This window comes from Lissotriton helveticus, chromosome 1_1 (assembly GCF_964261635.1).
Source record: "Lissotriton helveticus chromosome 1_1, aLisHel1.1, whole genome shotgun sequence".
Taxonomy (NCBI): Eukaryota; Metazoa; Chordata; class Amphibia; order Caudata; family Salamandridae; genus Lissotriton; species Lissotriton helveticus.
In genome coordinates this window covers 779,031,656-779,046,777 of record NC_136057.1, presented here as the reverse complement: position 1 = coordinate 779,046,777, position 15,122 = coordinate 779,031,656, and the positions used below count along the sequence as shown (strand labels likewise).

Genomic DNA, 15,122 nt, shown 5'->3' with positions numbered 1-15,122 from the left:
AGCCAGGCTAGCTTAAATCCAGAGGCAAAGTGAGCAAGGGACCCACGTCTGGGCAGACCCTGACAACTTAGGGCGAACAAAGCAAAATAAAAGGGGATGATGTACGGAGTGTTGAACATTGCGAGCACTCACCCCAGTCAACTGATCTGGGTTTAATCCATCATCGTTCTTTAGCTCACTCCGCCACCCCAGTTCTGACATGGCCCTATGCAAATCAGTCTGACCCTGTGCCTCATGGGAACAGTCCAGCCCGAACTGCCAAGCCATGTCTTCCCTGGACCGGAAACAAGCATCCTGGGACCGGTTTCTGGCTAATCAGTCGTCATCAGCCAGGCTATCTTGAATCCAGTGTCAAAGTGAGCAAGGGACCCACGTCTGGGCAGACCCTGACAACTTAGGGCGAACAAAGCAAAATAAAAGGGGATGATGTACGGAGTGTTGAACATTGCGAGCACTCACCCCCAGTCAACTGATCTGGGTTTAATCCATCATCATTCTTTAGCTCACTCCACCACCCCAGTTCAGACATGGCCATATGCAAATCAGTCTGACCCTGTGCCACATGTGAATAGTCTAGCCCGAACTGCCAAGCCATGTCTTCTCTGGACCGGAAACAAGCATCCTGGGACCGGTTTCTGGCGTAACCTCTAGTCATACACTGCCAACTTGGGGCGAACAAAGCAAAATAAAAGGGGATGATGGACGTAGTGTTGAACATTGCAAGCAGTCACCCCCAGTCAACTGTTCTTGTTTTAATACATCAACATTGCTACTGTCAGGTCAGCCTGACAACACCACCACATTCGCTCCAGTCTTTCTGTAGCTAGCCCGGTTAGTACTCTTGCCTCCAATGCCCATTGGATACTTGTTGGACAGATTTAGGCTGGAACAGCTTTGGAACGCAGGTTGGATATTTCTTATAGTTTCTTTCGGCCTTCACCTACTGAAATGTACATATGCGTCCTTCTCTCCCCAATCCTCGGAAGTTGAAGCTCAGCAACCAGTAGATGTCTCCCAAAGCTTAATAAAATTCTCCTTCTATTTCATCTATGTTGAATGTGAAAGTATCTGACCTTGCATTTAATGTTCGGCTCTAAATGAAATTCTGAGCCGATGCCTGCATTCTGTATGAGGTTTTCCTTCAGAACCTAGTAGACATCGTTCTACCCCCAGATACGTACAGAGACCCCATTATAATTTTATGACATTGTGTCTGGAACTACCTCAAGACATCTCACCGCTCGATATGATGTTGAATGATTTCAATCACTACTCATTCATGCTATTTTTCATCCCTGAATAGGATGTGGAACTTGGCCGGGTCTTACAGTAAGGTCTAATTCATGTGAATTACAAACTGCCAATAGAGTTGCTTTTAAAAGAAGTAGGGCTTTCTTGCAACATGCAACGGGCGATTAGCAGGTCGTCACTGCTCAAGCTGCCGGATTTCTACTCACAAGGCTACAGAATGGAGTTTTGAAGCACCGAAGAAACAAAGGAATGCAGAAAGGGGAAACAAATAGTTGTGGTGGCTGGGGAGAAATCTAGACACACACATGGACGAGGAATTTATTGCAAGCTGCATGAAGGGGCGAGGTGGAGCAGGAAAAGAAAAATCAAGATTAACAAGCAGACCAGAAGGCAGAATGTAGCAAGGGAATGGAAAAGAGAGACAAGGAGCACTGGAAGTGCAAGTGCAGCGGAAGCAGAATCCCAGAAGTAGCGACAGAGCTGAGGAAAATAGAGCAGGGACTAGTCCTACCAAAGAAAGTGAACGAAGAAATAAAGAAAAGGTAATAGGGATGAGGAAGCGGTGAACAACGTATACAGAGGAGGGTGCTGAAGCATAGAGCAAGGGAACCAAGAAAACGACTACTTAAGAAGCATATAAGAGAGCCCTTCACTGTGTTTAAGTAGTTGGGGTGTTGCTTTTCTCATGACATTCAAAAAGGCAACAATTTATCTGGGGCTACTCTGTAGTCCATAGAGAGAGGAAGTGCAAAATCAGTTCAGGAGGGACAACGTTGGGAGGGCATTTTTAAGAGAATTGGAAATGGTTGGTACAGTCAAGAAGAAATTATCCAAATTATTCTTTTAAAATGTATTCCCTTACACTGAGAATAGGTTGTAACATTATTATTATTGCTTACGTTTTTTGTATTTGGTATGTTCCACATATGGAATATTCTTTCAGTACTGCTCTTAATTATATGCATTGATGGTCTTGGAGCTCTAAATTGAAACCTGGTTGAATCAATTGAAAAATAACTTTACTGGAAAGTAATCAAAGATAGAGGTGTCCCCCATCTCCTGAGCAGTCTAGAAGTAATACAAAACCTGGATGGCACATTAGTATGTAAACCGAAGTCTACAAAGATCTACACAAATCTGACTTTCTACTCCTATCAATGTCTACTTCAACTCTACCTCCCTTCACACCATCCACAACTTGCTCTCATTCCTCACATCCAAAGGAATTTCATCCACACACTCATCCCGTGCATAGTCACAGGGAATTGCGCTGGCAAGCAAACATCACCTACATTTACATATCAACATCTTTAGAGATTAGATATCTATAAAATAATTAATCTCAAATTCCACCTTCAAACATTACTCATAACTCTGTCTTCAGTAGTCTGGTTTGGCTTCATGTTGCAAACTCATAACAAGAAAGATGATTGCTGGGACACAATTTTCAAAAGGACCCAAATGTCTCAGTACAACTTTACTTGTATTTATTTATCACATAATATTGATATTTCACTGCTCGACAAACTGTAGGTCTGGGACTTGAGGTGACGCTATACCATCTTACTATGTATATGTTACACAAGCAGGGATAGTGCCTGTATGGAAATGGTTAGGTCAGACCTTTCATTGAGAAGGATTTTTGGTTTTTATAATAACATTGGTATCATTTGACAAATCTAGTAGAAACTTTTCAATTTAAAATGTCATTGGCTTTGGGTTTGACATGCCACATTTTTTGCAGATCCCTCAAAAAGGTCCGGGGTGGGGGCAAAAAAATTACATTGCCATTTTAACTTTCATAGAATTCTTTGCTCCTCTATACAAAGAAAATGGTTGAACGGAATTACTCAAACCTGACATGAGAGTAGGACCTTACATTGGAAGTGCCTTTCCTTGATTTGGTGGAAATCCATTGAGTGTTTTCTGAGAAGTTAGTGTGTAAAATTAGTTTTGGTCTAGGCATGATGAAGCTAAATTACAGATATATCTTAAGGGTTGGAAAGGTGCACTTTTGATTTGTCTGATACTTTAGCACTGTTTGATGAATTTGCATGAAATTTGGCAGATGGTTAGTATGTTTAGTTGTTACTTTTAAATGTGTACAGATTCATCAAGAAGGACACAATTAAAATGGAGGGGTTACACAGTGTTCATTTGCTAGTAACAGTGGCATCATTTCATGAATCCACATTAAATTTGACAGACTTCTGTGCATATGACAACTTTTGAGCAGCTGCATCAAAGGGTGAGCAAAGTTAAAGAGGAGAGTTAAAAAAAGAGCTAAACAACAACTATAGTCTGAACTGCTAAACAGAATTACACCAAATTTGGCTGAAAGCTAGGTCTTTGTCCAGAAAGAGTGCATTTTGTAATTTGATGTAAATCTGATCAGTAGTTTTGGGGATATTAAAGAAAAAAGATTTCTAGATATCTAGGGATGCGAAGGGTCCACAGATCTGACACATCTGAAAATGTGATTGGCTACCACCACTTCAACCAGGAAGTGTTGGCAGCCATTGTCATATAGCTACTGTATATCTTTATAATGCGTTAAGTTAGCATAGGCTCATTACATGTTTAAACGCCATTTTTTCCTTTTGCTGCTTCTGCACACGACACTTAATTGTTGATTTAGCTTTCAACCTAGTAGTTCGTTGTGGTTTACATGAGAATAATATGTTATTACTCTGATATCAGCTTTGCTTAATAAACTATGTCTGTACAGAGAGTGCTGTAGCCTCAGGAATAACACGATACAGAATTGTTATGAGGTCTGATCTTTGCGCCTTCATAGACATAACATAAGTGCAGCTTCTGCCAACTTTGGGCTTTAGGCGGGTTTTATATGGCTTTGCGTGAAGCACACAAACACACTTGATGCTGTTCGCATGCAGAGAGAGAGCTGGTGTATGCTGATGTGATCTCTTCATTCTAGGATCCTGAGGTATGGGCCCGCCCTAATTCAACCCAAAGAGACCTTCTTAGCTATTAATATAATATGTGTGTTAGGGAGGGTGAGAAATAAGTGTCGTTAACTCTTATTCATTACAGCATGTTAGCATGCTGTCACCATTTGCTTTCTATGGACTAGTAACTATGCTGATAACTTTGCTTCTGATAATATGTCTACTTGTATTATCTAAGATACTGCGCCTGAGAAGACGACATTAGTAAATAAATATTTCAAATGTGCACGTGTCCTCATTTACTCCAAGTTCAGGTTTGAAATGATTGTATAACTAAAAAGTGCTCATGCGTTCCACGTAACCTGAGGTATTGTAAGCTCATGTTCTGGTTTGTCTAAACATTGGGAGTTTATTATGACCAATGAGACACTGTAGCTAGCTCGGTAAGGGGTTTGTTGGGTACTAAGGTGAGTTTTGGGTCACCCTAATTCGCTGAGGTTCCAATCCTCTGTGCACAGTTCTGTGGGAGAACAGAAACCCTGCTACATGGCGCCCATACGTTGGTGGTCTTATATCATGACACTCGAGTAGTATATCATTCAAACCTTAACCCCTTCACTGTCGTTTCCGGAAAACGGTGGTGTCGGTGAAACCTACCTTTTTTTTTAAATAGGTCTTTTCAAGCTTGAATCTATCTAAAACGGTTTCTTTGAATTACTACCCAGTTGTGCTACAAAGTGTTCTTTGTTTATTCGTGTTTCCGGTGATATCATGGCGGTGGCCATTGCGCAACATAGTCGCATTGCGGTGCGCAACCATTTACAAACTTACCAAGTCCCTTTGGAAGGCATGGCTGTGATTTTGGAGGTGTGTGCAGATCCGGCGTACCCTTTCGAGCTGTTTTACTCGTGGGTCACGTTTCTGGAGGTGGACGCAATTTCTGGAGTGTTCCTCCACTACACTCCATCCCCTGTACCGGCTGAGTACACACCGTACAGGGCACTGGAAATACCTATTGATCATTGGCAGCATCGCGTTTGGTTTGATGGTGCCCTACCCCACTCTTTGTCCGCTGCGAGGTTAGGTCCACTATCCATTCCAGGTACAAATTGGCCTGCATTGGGTGGCTTCACCCCGCACCCGAATCACGGCGCTTGTCCACTAGTGGATATTCGTAGACTACACGTTGTCTCGATTGCTGTGATTCGAGCATTAGTGCAATACATAGGTCGTCATCTCCCAGGAGGTCCCCCGGGGGGTGCGGCCGTTCAAACGGAACATGGCGGTTTGAGGCTTAATCCAGTTATGGTCAATTCAGTTTTTGGTAAACGCCCCGATGATAAAGATGATTTTCCTTTTTGGCTTGCCGAGAAATTTGACCAACTGGAAGCTGTGTTTCCGAATTCTACTCCTGCAGATAAACATAGAATGTTAACGATTACTTTACCTAAGGATTTAGCTCCCGAACTCGTCGACTGTGAGAGCTGGGGAAAAGCTTTTGCGGCAGTTTATACAAGGTGCTTCGGCACCCCTACAATGACACAGTTGCCTGCGATCATAAAACGTGTTCAGGATGATCACGGACCGGAGGCGGCTGTTGAATTGGGTATGCGCCTGTGTGGTTCTTTTGAGATTGTAAGCGATCTCATTCTCTCCAATGTTAAAGGAGACGCAGTGAACTTTCAGGTGTCTAACGCTTTGGCAGTTATACCAGAGGCCGACAAACCCCGACAGTTGGCGAAGATTGTGGTGGCCGCTTATAAAACAATCGGTCGCACAAGTAAGGGTTTGAAGTACTTCGCAGTTAAGGAGAAGAAACAACCACAAGTGCAATCTGCTGCGGCAGATGTACAACCCAAGTCTAAAAAACAGAATTGGCCTCAGAAACAGAAACAGGGGAAGCAACAACAGCAGACTCAGGATTCTTATCCTGCGCCACAAGTTCCTGCGCCGGCTGAGAAAGTTTATGATTTGCGCGACCGCGCGATGATTAAATCACCTGATCGATTTCAGGTTTCTGATCAACGCTCTCCTCGTTCCTTTCAGGACTCATCGGCCCCGAAAACCGGTGGAGGAGGAGGCGGACGGGGACGTGGTGGCCAACAAGGACGTGGCCAACCCCGCTAGACTGAAGGCGCAGGGAAGCAGGAGAATTCTACGCCAAAGAGACCGCAATTTGCGAAAAAGAAAGTTGCAGCCTTAACAGCGCATCGATATGCCACAGATAGTGAGAACGCGGCTTCGGAATCTGACGTGGGCTCTGACCTTGCTGGACAGCGCGGCGGAGATTACCATAGTGAGAGAGGCGCGTCGTCCACTACTGAGGGTGACAGCGACTGACGTCTACGTTGTAATAGAAACAGCCGATACAAGACTTGCTCCCCCTGAAAGACTTTATGAAATTGTCCTGTTTATTGAAGGTGACATACAACGTACCATCAAAGGGGTATTTTGGGAAAATCTTTCTTCTACGTATGATATTTTGCTTTCGGAGGCTGACTGGCCCCCACCTTTTGTGCTCGCGGCGCCGCGAGGGGAGGAGGTAATCCTCCCCAGTTTCGCAAACACTGTCTCGAAAGAGCATGCGCAGCATTTTGCAGAAGAGTGGGCTCGGGCTCTCGCACCGGCTCTGTACCGTAACCAATGTGGTTGGGACAAGTTATCCCCTTGCCACGAAATCCCGTTGCGGTCTCAGCCGCAGCCTCAACCTCAATATCCCATTCGGCGTGAAGCAAAGGCTTCCGTCGCGGAAATCCTTGAACAATTAGAATATCAGGGAGTAGTTGAAACGTGTGTGTCACCGATGAATAATCCTCTTTTTACTGTGGCCAAGCCTGACGGATCGTATCGTTTGGTTTTGGATTACCGGCATTTGAACTCGCATTGCCGTAACTGTGCAGTACAGAATACTCACGGCTCTGCCCTAGTGGATAGTCTTGTGCGTAAGCGTTTTAAAACAATGCTTGACATTTCCAACGGTTTTTATGCCCACAGATTGGATAGCTTAAGCTCCCAATGGACCAGTTTTACGTGCGCTGGGGTCCAAAAACAATTCCGGCGTCTCCCAATGGGCTATAAGAATAGTCCTGGTATATTTACCGCACGCATAGTCTCTCTTTTAGAGGGAATCGACCCAGATGCTTGCTCGTACGTGGATGACATATATCTCACAGACGACGAAATTTGGGAGCATCTGTGTTGTGTAAATTCGATAATTTGTACCTTTGCAGACATGGGTTACAAATTTAACTTTGCAAAATCGCACATTGCTGAGTACACAGTGTTGTTTTTGGGCTATGAGCTCAACAATGAAGGTCGAGGTTTGGCTCCTCACTTCTTGGAGAAATGCGCTCAGTTGCGCGCTCCAACAACGCTGAAAAAATTACAGTCATTACTGGGCTTTTTAAATTTCGGGAGAACATACATTCCGGAATATGCCCAGCGTATCAAGCCTTTGTATGTTTTGATACAACCACATTTTTCCAAATCATGCTGGCTGCCTGAGCACTCAGCCATCTTGCAGTCCTTGCAGGCTGATCTGCTCGCTTCTAAGTTCTTACTGACTCGTGATAATCATACCAACCTGGTGATAAGAATAATACCAGGGACAGTGGGTTTCACGTACCTCACTTTTAATGAAGGAGACACAGTACCTATTGCTTACAAGTCACACTTGTACACTTCGGCTGAGATGCGGTTTCCCACTGTGGAAAAGGTTTTAACAGCTGTACAGATGGCTATTCTTAAGGAATAACACGATACGGAATTGTTATGAGGTCTGATCTTCGCGCCTTCATAGACATAACATAAGTGCAGCTTCTGCCAACTTTGGGCTTTAGGCGGGTTTTATATGGCTTTGCGTGAAGCACACAAACACACTTGATGCTGTTCGCATGCAGAGAGAGAGCTGGTGTATGCTGATGTGATCTCTTCATTCTAGGATCCTGAGGTATGGGCCCGCCCTAATTCAACCCAAAGAGACCTTCTTAGCTATTAATATAATATGTATGTTAGGGAGGGTGAGAAATAAGTGTCGTTAACTCTTATTCATTACAGCATGACTCCTCCAAGTCCCCAGAAAAAAGGGAAAAAAGAAGGGGTAGGGTAGGAAAAGCCTGCTCCCCTAGGCATGGTGGTGGGGTCCCACAGGGACACTGCCGGAGGCCAAAAATGTTATTTTTACAAAAAATCTTTTGTTGGGAAACCATGGAGGATCCGCAGACACAGGCAAAAATGAAAAAAGGAAAGCCTGGTTGCACTTTTTTTTGCCTCGTAGATGGGCCACGCTCCGGGGGGAAATGCTGTTTATATGTGCCCCCCAACCCTAGGCCGATTTCAGACTCGGTGACCTCGGCAGATTCCGAAAACGGGGAGGTGGGTGCACCACCCCCCTTCTCGAGGCAATTTTGGCCCCAAGAACCCCACTCCCCAGAGCAGGTCGATTTTTTTAAGGGAGAGTGGCTGCATGTCCCCCCTCCTGGTCCCGGGGGCCCGGCCTTACCACAAATGGGGAATGGAGGGCCGCATCCTGTGATCATATAGATGAACGAGGCTGAAGGCTGAGTTCCTTTTATAAAGTCATGGAACAATTAGGTTAATTGCGGTATTTTTTTCAAGGTACCGCAGTGGGTATTTATTCCCAATAATGTATGGTCACAGCATCAGCCTTCCACAAACCACTTAAATCCGTGATGGGTAGCTTCTTCACATAAAAGGCATAGTATGTTTTGAACAAGATTTGGTGACAGAAAATAGGCTAAGGCACTCAAAAAAATTATTAACCCCGTTAGTGAATCAGATAGCTGAAAAAGTGGCCCACATTTGCAAATCTGGGCAGCTTTCAACTTGTAATTACACACTGTATAGGTGTTTTGCAAGGAAAGGGAGACTGCATGCATTTGTGATTGCTCCAGGCAATGGCTGTGTTAAAATTAGGGAAATCTAAAATAGAAATGGCCCACCGGACCTTAACCCCTTGCATGCTGATGACGGCCCCCAGCCGTCATGCACTACAGCGCTCGTGTGCTGATGACGGCTGGGGGCAGTCATGAACCCGCCCACTTGCGATTTTGCCGCACAGGCGCAGAATCGCGGCTGCATGCAAGGGGTTAAAACCTGCCCACACACTAACATGTCAGATCAGCCCACCTGGCACTGCCTGATTGTTCTATAGGCAAGTCAGATTCTGGTTACAGACACGAAGAATAAAAGTGAAATCAGTAGTCGGAAATTAAACAGAACACTTAGCAGTAAGTTATATGATGCAGTGCGAAATAAAATAATTTAAATGGTTTAATGCAAATCAGAATTTAGAAAAAAGCATATAGCTCAGCATGAGTGAAAAGAGATTCTTTTCTGTAACGAACTATGAGGAAAAAATTTAAATGTAGCCATACATCTATTCTTACTGTTTGTTGATCACTGTTTAGCTTATAAAATATAGATGATAGGAACAGAAACCCAGTTTCGTTTCTTTGTTTAAGCTTCAGTAGCAGGAATGCTCCAGGACCTGCTTCCACCCCGGCAACCTGTTGTGCCATCAGACTTTCTGATGCCACAACTCACCTATGATAGTTATTATACGTGCTAAACTACTGAATTTTCTTTTTTGCAGATGACTAGAGATGGCACAATTCGACCATAATAAGTAAAACAGAAAAAGGTTTTGTACTTGCATTTCAGGATTCCAAAGAATATAAAGTTATATTTCGCCAGGGCATAACATTGAAATTACCAGGAAATGGGAAGAAAATGCTTACAATCCATTTATCAACACTATCTTGGACATACACATTTGATTAACCTTTTTAACACAATACCTAAGAGCTAATTTACGATGAACACAATTTCCACTTTCAAAGATTTCTGGCACAATTAATTTTCTATGAGCACCACGTCCTCCAAAATCAAGCATTTAAAACAACAAATGCCTGTTTTACTCATTCCCCGCAAACGTGTACCACCCTATGTATTCTATTTCTACCACATACAACTATACTGTACCAAGAACAACTGCCTATAAAATAAATTCTCACAAACTTTTACTCTAGTTCAACTTTTCTGAAATGTTTTTGTCTTCATAAAATGCAAAATGCACAACAATGCAGCTTTATACTCGTCCACCAAAATGTGTAATGTTGTATGTTCCCAAAATCTCTTTGAATGCGTCACTTGTCATGCTTTACTTCATTTGATTCCTCTAAAAGCTGGATACTATGTTAAGCTGCAGTTGGAACTGAAGTACTGAAAAGCACAGAGGAAAACGTCTCTTGGATGTGTCGTAACACTCATGAGTACTAGTTCCAGACTGATTGACTTTCATCGATATCTCTGCAACCCAATTAGGCAAGAAAGGACAAATATTTAGCACCATAACAATTTCTAAATTAGCTGCTTTCTTTAAGGGTTCCTGATGTCTTTTGAAGGATGTATAATCTTAGCATTTAAAATTAGGCCAAAATTGTCGGTGACGAAACTTGTGTTTTGCACAACCACAGGCTAGGAACAGCATGGTAAATAGTGGTGCAACCTTAAACAAGCAAAACTCACCGAAAAACCAGCAACTCTGGGCAAAAGGTGCAAAGGTAATCGCCATATCAGTTCTGAAAATGACACGTTTATATGTATTCATAAACTGGTGGTAATTGCTACGGCAAATGTCATTGTTGTACAGATAACACAACAATCAATATTGCAGCTTTTAACATTGCTTATTTTTAGCCAGTGGTTGATGTTGGGGGCCACCAGTTTTCATCAGACATCAGAGCAAGCGAGGGAAAAACAAACAAAGGGAAAACAAACAGGAATAGAAAGATAGAAATTCCGCTACAAAGGGAAAAAGCAGAAACCTCCAAGAGTTTTATAAGGGGGGCAGGGAGTGGTGGCAGTGGATTAAAGAGGCCTGAGTTAGATACGCGTCCTTGGTATTCGGCACGCTGACAATTTAGAGCGCACGTTGGGCACCAGGGCTTATTATTTTAGTGTTTAATAAAACTGTCCTTGATTTGTAGACACATTTTTTTAAATGGTACAGTGGTAAGTGAAATAAGTGTTCAGGTTGTTTGTGAATGTGTGTCACATTCACAAACTTATTGAACATTTAGGAGTTTTCTTGCTCGTTTAATGCATCAATTTCCTTTCTTGTGGAGTTGTAGGACAGATTGATATTACAGTTACGAGAAAGCTCTCTCTTTCTATGTTTTATTTTACAATAATGGAGCTATTTATTTGATCAAATCTTTAAATGAAAGTACCCTCTAATTGGATCACTTGTTAAAAAACATATATAGCACTTTCTACGCCTCTGTAAATGTAGACATTGTAGATGTGGTGAAATCTATATTAGATAAAGATATTTCTGACCTCTAGGTTCAACAGAGCTTATTGCTCCCCATGATAAACCAACCTACCCAACACCCACTGCTAGATAGATTTAAAGATATACTATAGAACCTGTGTGGCACTTCCTACATACACCTCAAGGTGCGCAATGCAGATATTCATCCTCAGATGAAATAGACCAAAAATTGATAAAGATATCTCTCTCTCTCAGTGGCATAACCCACGTGGTCTGCTGATAGTACACTCCAGGACCTCTCTCTGCAACAATGCTGTTTTGGTTGCCGGCAGCAAGAACAGCGTGGTCGATAACGCACTAGCCAAGCATGGGTGCTGGCGTGGAAGGCCCCACTTCATGGATGATGATTGATCGGCTGACGCATTTGGTTAAGTAAACTGTAGCCTGGGTATAGGAAAAAAACTGCTGCTGCTCAACATGAAGGGCCCAGGACAAAACGACAACTTAAATCTGACTGCTATATCCTGGGGAGCAAACTGGTGCCTGGGTTAACACTTTGCAGTGAGAAGCAGGGGAAGGGGGTCGTCATTGCCTGATTTGGGGCCCTGGTTAAGCCTCTCCGGGCAGAGATCTCTCGTATGGTGGCTCAAGGGTGTGGCACTGAAAAAATGTTGTCTATCTGAGAGAGAAGGTATGGCTGCAAAAGAGGAAACTGGGCAAGAAATCTCTAAAGCACACCAGTGGATATTGTGTTTTGACTCAGAAGCAATATAAAACCTGGAGATGGGAAATTGAACAAAAGACATTGTTTCAAATGTTGAGCGGGGTCCAGTAACAGGACTTTAGTACTATAGGATTAACATGTGACAACTATACCCTCAGGGGGAGACAAATACAGCAACAGGCATATTGCAAAAAGCGCTTGTAGAGAAAAATGTCTAGTGCGTTGAGGCAACTCTCATAGTGTGATTCCAGAGAAGATGGCTTCCATGGGCAATCTTGAGCCTCCCACCTAGCAAGGAGAAAGTAGTGGGCTGTTATTAGATGCTTCTTCTAATTCACGGCAGACAGATGGCGAGCAGCCTCTACCGGGGGTCATTGGCCTAAGCAGTCCTAGCAGTATAGTGATTGGTGACAGCTCTATGGAGGAAGGCTAAGAAAGCACTAGTACCAGCTCAGAGGGAACCATGCAACTCCATTACATGCCAGCTTGAATGCGAAAAGGATGGTCAAATGGATAAAAGAATACCTGCTATTTGTGCTGGAACAAAAAGGCAGTGCTGATTCTTCTGGGCCACAACAGTCTGACAACAGTCTGTCCCAGCGACTATTTCTGCATCTGGATCTATGCAGGGGCAATAATCCAGGGCTGTTCTTGATCAATCTACTTCTGGGCCCATAGCAGGCAGCTCCTTGAATATATCTCACCATGACACAGACCAGTGTTGTTCCTTGCCACTAATCAGCCCACAGGGAGCCAAGGGAGTACCGTGTTTAAATCAAGCGAAAGAAGTGGGAGACCAGCTCTCTCTGTTGACAAGTATGGCTGCTGTCTTGAATACTGGGCCTATTAGCTCTGTTAGTATAAATCAACGAAAGCTGCTCCACCCTCTTCAGGAGACTTGTCTCGCAGAAATCAATAATCTCAAGTCAATCCAAGACCAAGAAGTTGCCACGCTGCATCAAAGGTTATATTCAATTGAGAAGATTGTGTTGCAAACTCCAGAGCAATTGCAGGAGGCTGCACAAAGGGTTTCTCCCTTTAGGATCACTCCCTAACCTTGAATAAGGACATAACGGAAGTAAGAGCCAAAAACGCTTTTTAGATTTACTGAATAAAATTGATGAGATAGAAACTTATTCCAGGAGATCCAACTTGTGATTTGTGGGGGTGCCAGAAGGGGCAGAAAATTCAGGGAACCATCAGAACACTCTGCAGTTCATAGAATCCCTGATTAAAAAAGTGTATTCTTAAAGATGATCCGCCCGACGTTTCATACATTAGGGCACATCGGGTCCCTGCTCAACAGCCTACTAATTCTAAGTTTCCTTACACTCTCGTTGTCAACTTTTTAGACTACTGTATAAAGGAAATTATTTTCTCAGTAACTATTAAAACAAGCATTTGCAATGCAATAGGTCTCGTATTCACAAGAGTTTGAGCTATTGGCATTGTAAATGACAATGCCTTTTATTTATGTTTTGGGTTTTAAAATATAAATAATAGGCATTGTCATTTACAATACTAATAGCTTAAACTCTCGCAAATGCGAGATCTATTGCATTGCAATAAAGTGCCTTCTCGGTCACTTGTTAGATTGTAAATATCAGAGGAAGAGACCGGCCTGCAACGTCTTCAAAGTAGTGATAAATAGTGCAGTGAAGAAGATGTGTAAGTGTTGTAAATTACACAGACACAAAGTTTGAAGTGAGAGTTACATATGATCCAAGCTATAAACACTAAAAAAGTGCTCCCACACCTATTGCTCTGTGATTACACTGTTGTAGCTCAGTAGGAATAGTGGGTGGGGCTATTTCCTGCCCTCTTCATGATTTTCTTTTGCATTGTGGCATTGCGTAATGCCTTTGCTATCTGGCCTAATAGAAAACACTCCAGCTGTAGTAGGGTCCTGGCTTGACCTCCAGGTGCAGGACAGGCTGTGCTTTATGGCAGGCATGGAGGGAGGGAGGGTTGGTCTCAGCTGCAGCTCCGACCTCATGCAGTGCCCCTGCTATAACTAGTGAGTGAGAGGCACTGAGGTGGTGGTATTGGTGGTGGTGGTATTGGTGGTGCTGGTATTGATATTGGTGGTGCTGGTATTAGTGGTATTGGTGGTGATGGCATTGGTGGTTGGTCTCAGCTGCAGCTCCGACCTCATACAGTGCCCCTGCTATTACTAGTGAGTGAGAGGCACTGAGGTGGTGGTATTGGTGGTGGTGGTATTGGTGGTGCTGGTATTGATATTGGTGGCGGTGGTATTGGTGGTGCTGGTATTAGTGGTATTGGTGATGGTATTGGTGGTGGTGGCATTGGTGGTATTGGTGGTGGTGGTATTGGTGGTGGTGGTGGTATTGGTTGTGGTGGTATTGGTGGTATTGGTATTGATGGTGGTGGTACTGGTTTTAGTGATGGTACTGGTATTGATGGTATTGGTGGTGGCGGTATTGCTATTGGTGGTGGTGGTATTGGTATTGGAGGTGGTATTGGTGGTGGTGGTACTGGTATTGGTAGTGTGATTGGTATTGGGGGAGGTGGTATTGGTGGTGCTGGTGGCATTGGTGGTGGTGGTAGTATTGGTAGTGGGTTATTGGTGGTGGTATTGATGGTGGTTGTATTAGTGGTGGTGGTGGTGGTATTGGTGGTATTGGTGGTTGTGGTATTTCGTGGTGGCATTGGTATTGGTGGTTTTATTGGAATCGGCACTGGTGGTGGTGGTATTGCTAGTATTGGTGGTGGCATTGGTGGTATTGGTGGTGGTAGTATTGGTGATGGTATTGATGGTGGTATGTTTGGTGGTGGAGGTATTGGTGGTGATATTAGTGGTGGTATTGATGGTGGTGTTGGTGGTGGTGGTATTGGTGGTGATATTGGAGGTGGTGGTGGTTTTTGTGGTATTGGTGGTGGTATTGGTGGAGGTATTAGTGGTGGTGGTATTGGTGGTGGT

At 43.6% G+C, this 15,122-nt stretch overlaps 1 protein-coding gene across 1 annotated transcript in view; it reads right to left on the bottom strand.

Annotated features, from left to right (window-relative positions):
• Positions 1 to 15,122, bottom strand: part of CAV2 (caveolin 2) — a 73,938-nt gene that overhangs the window by 22,542 nt on the left and 36,274 nt on the right. The window lies entirely within an intron of this gene.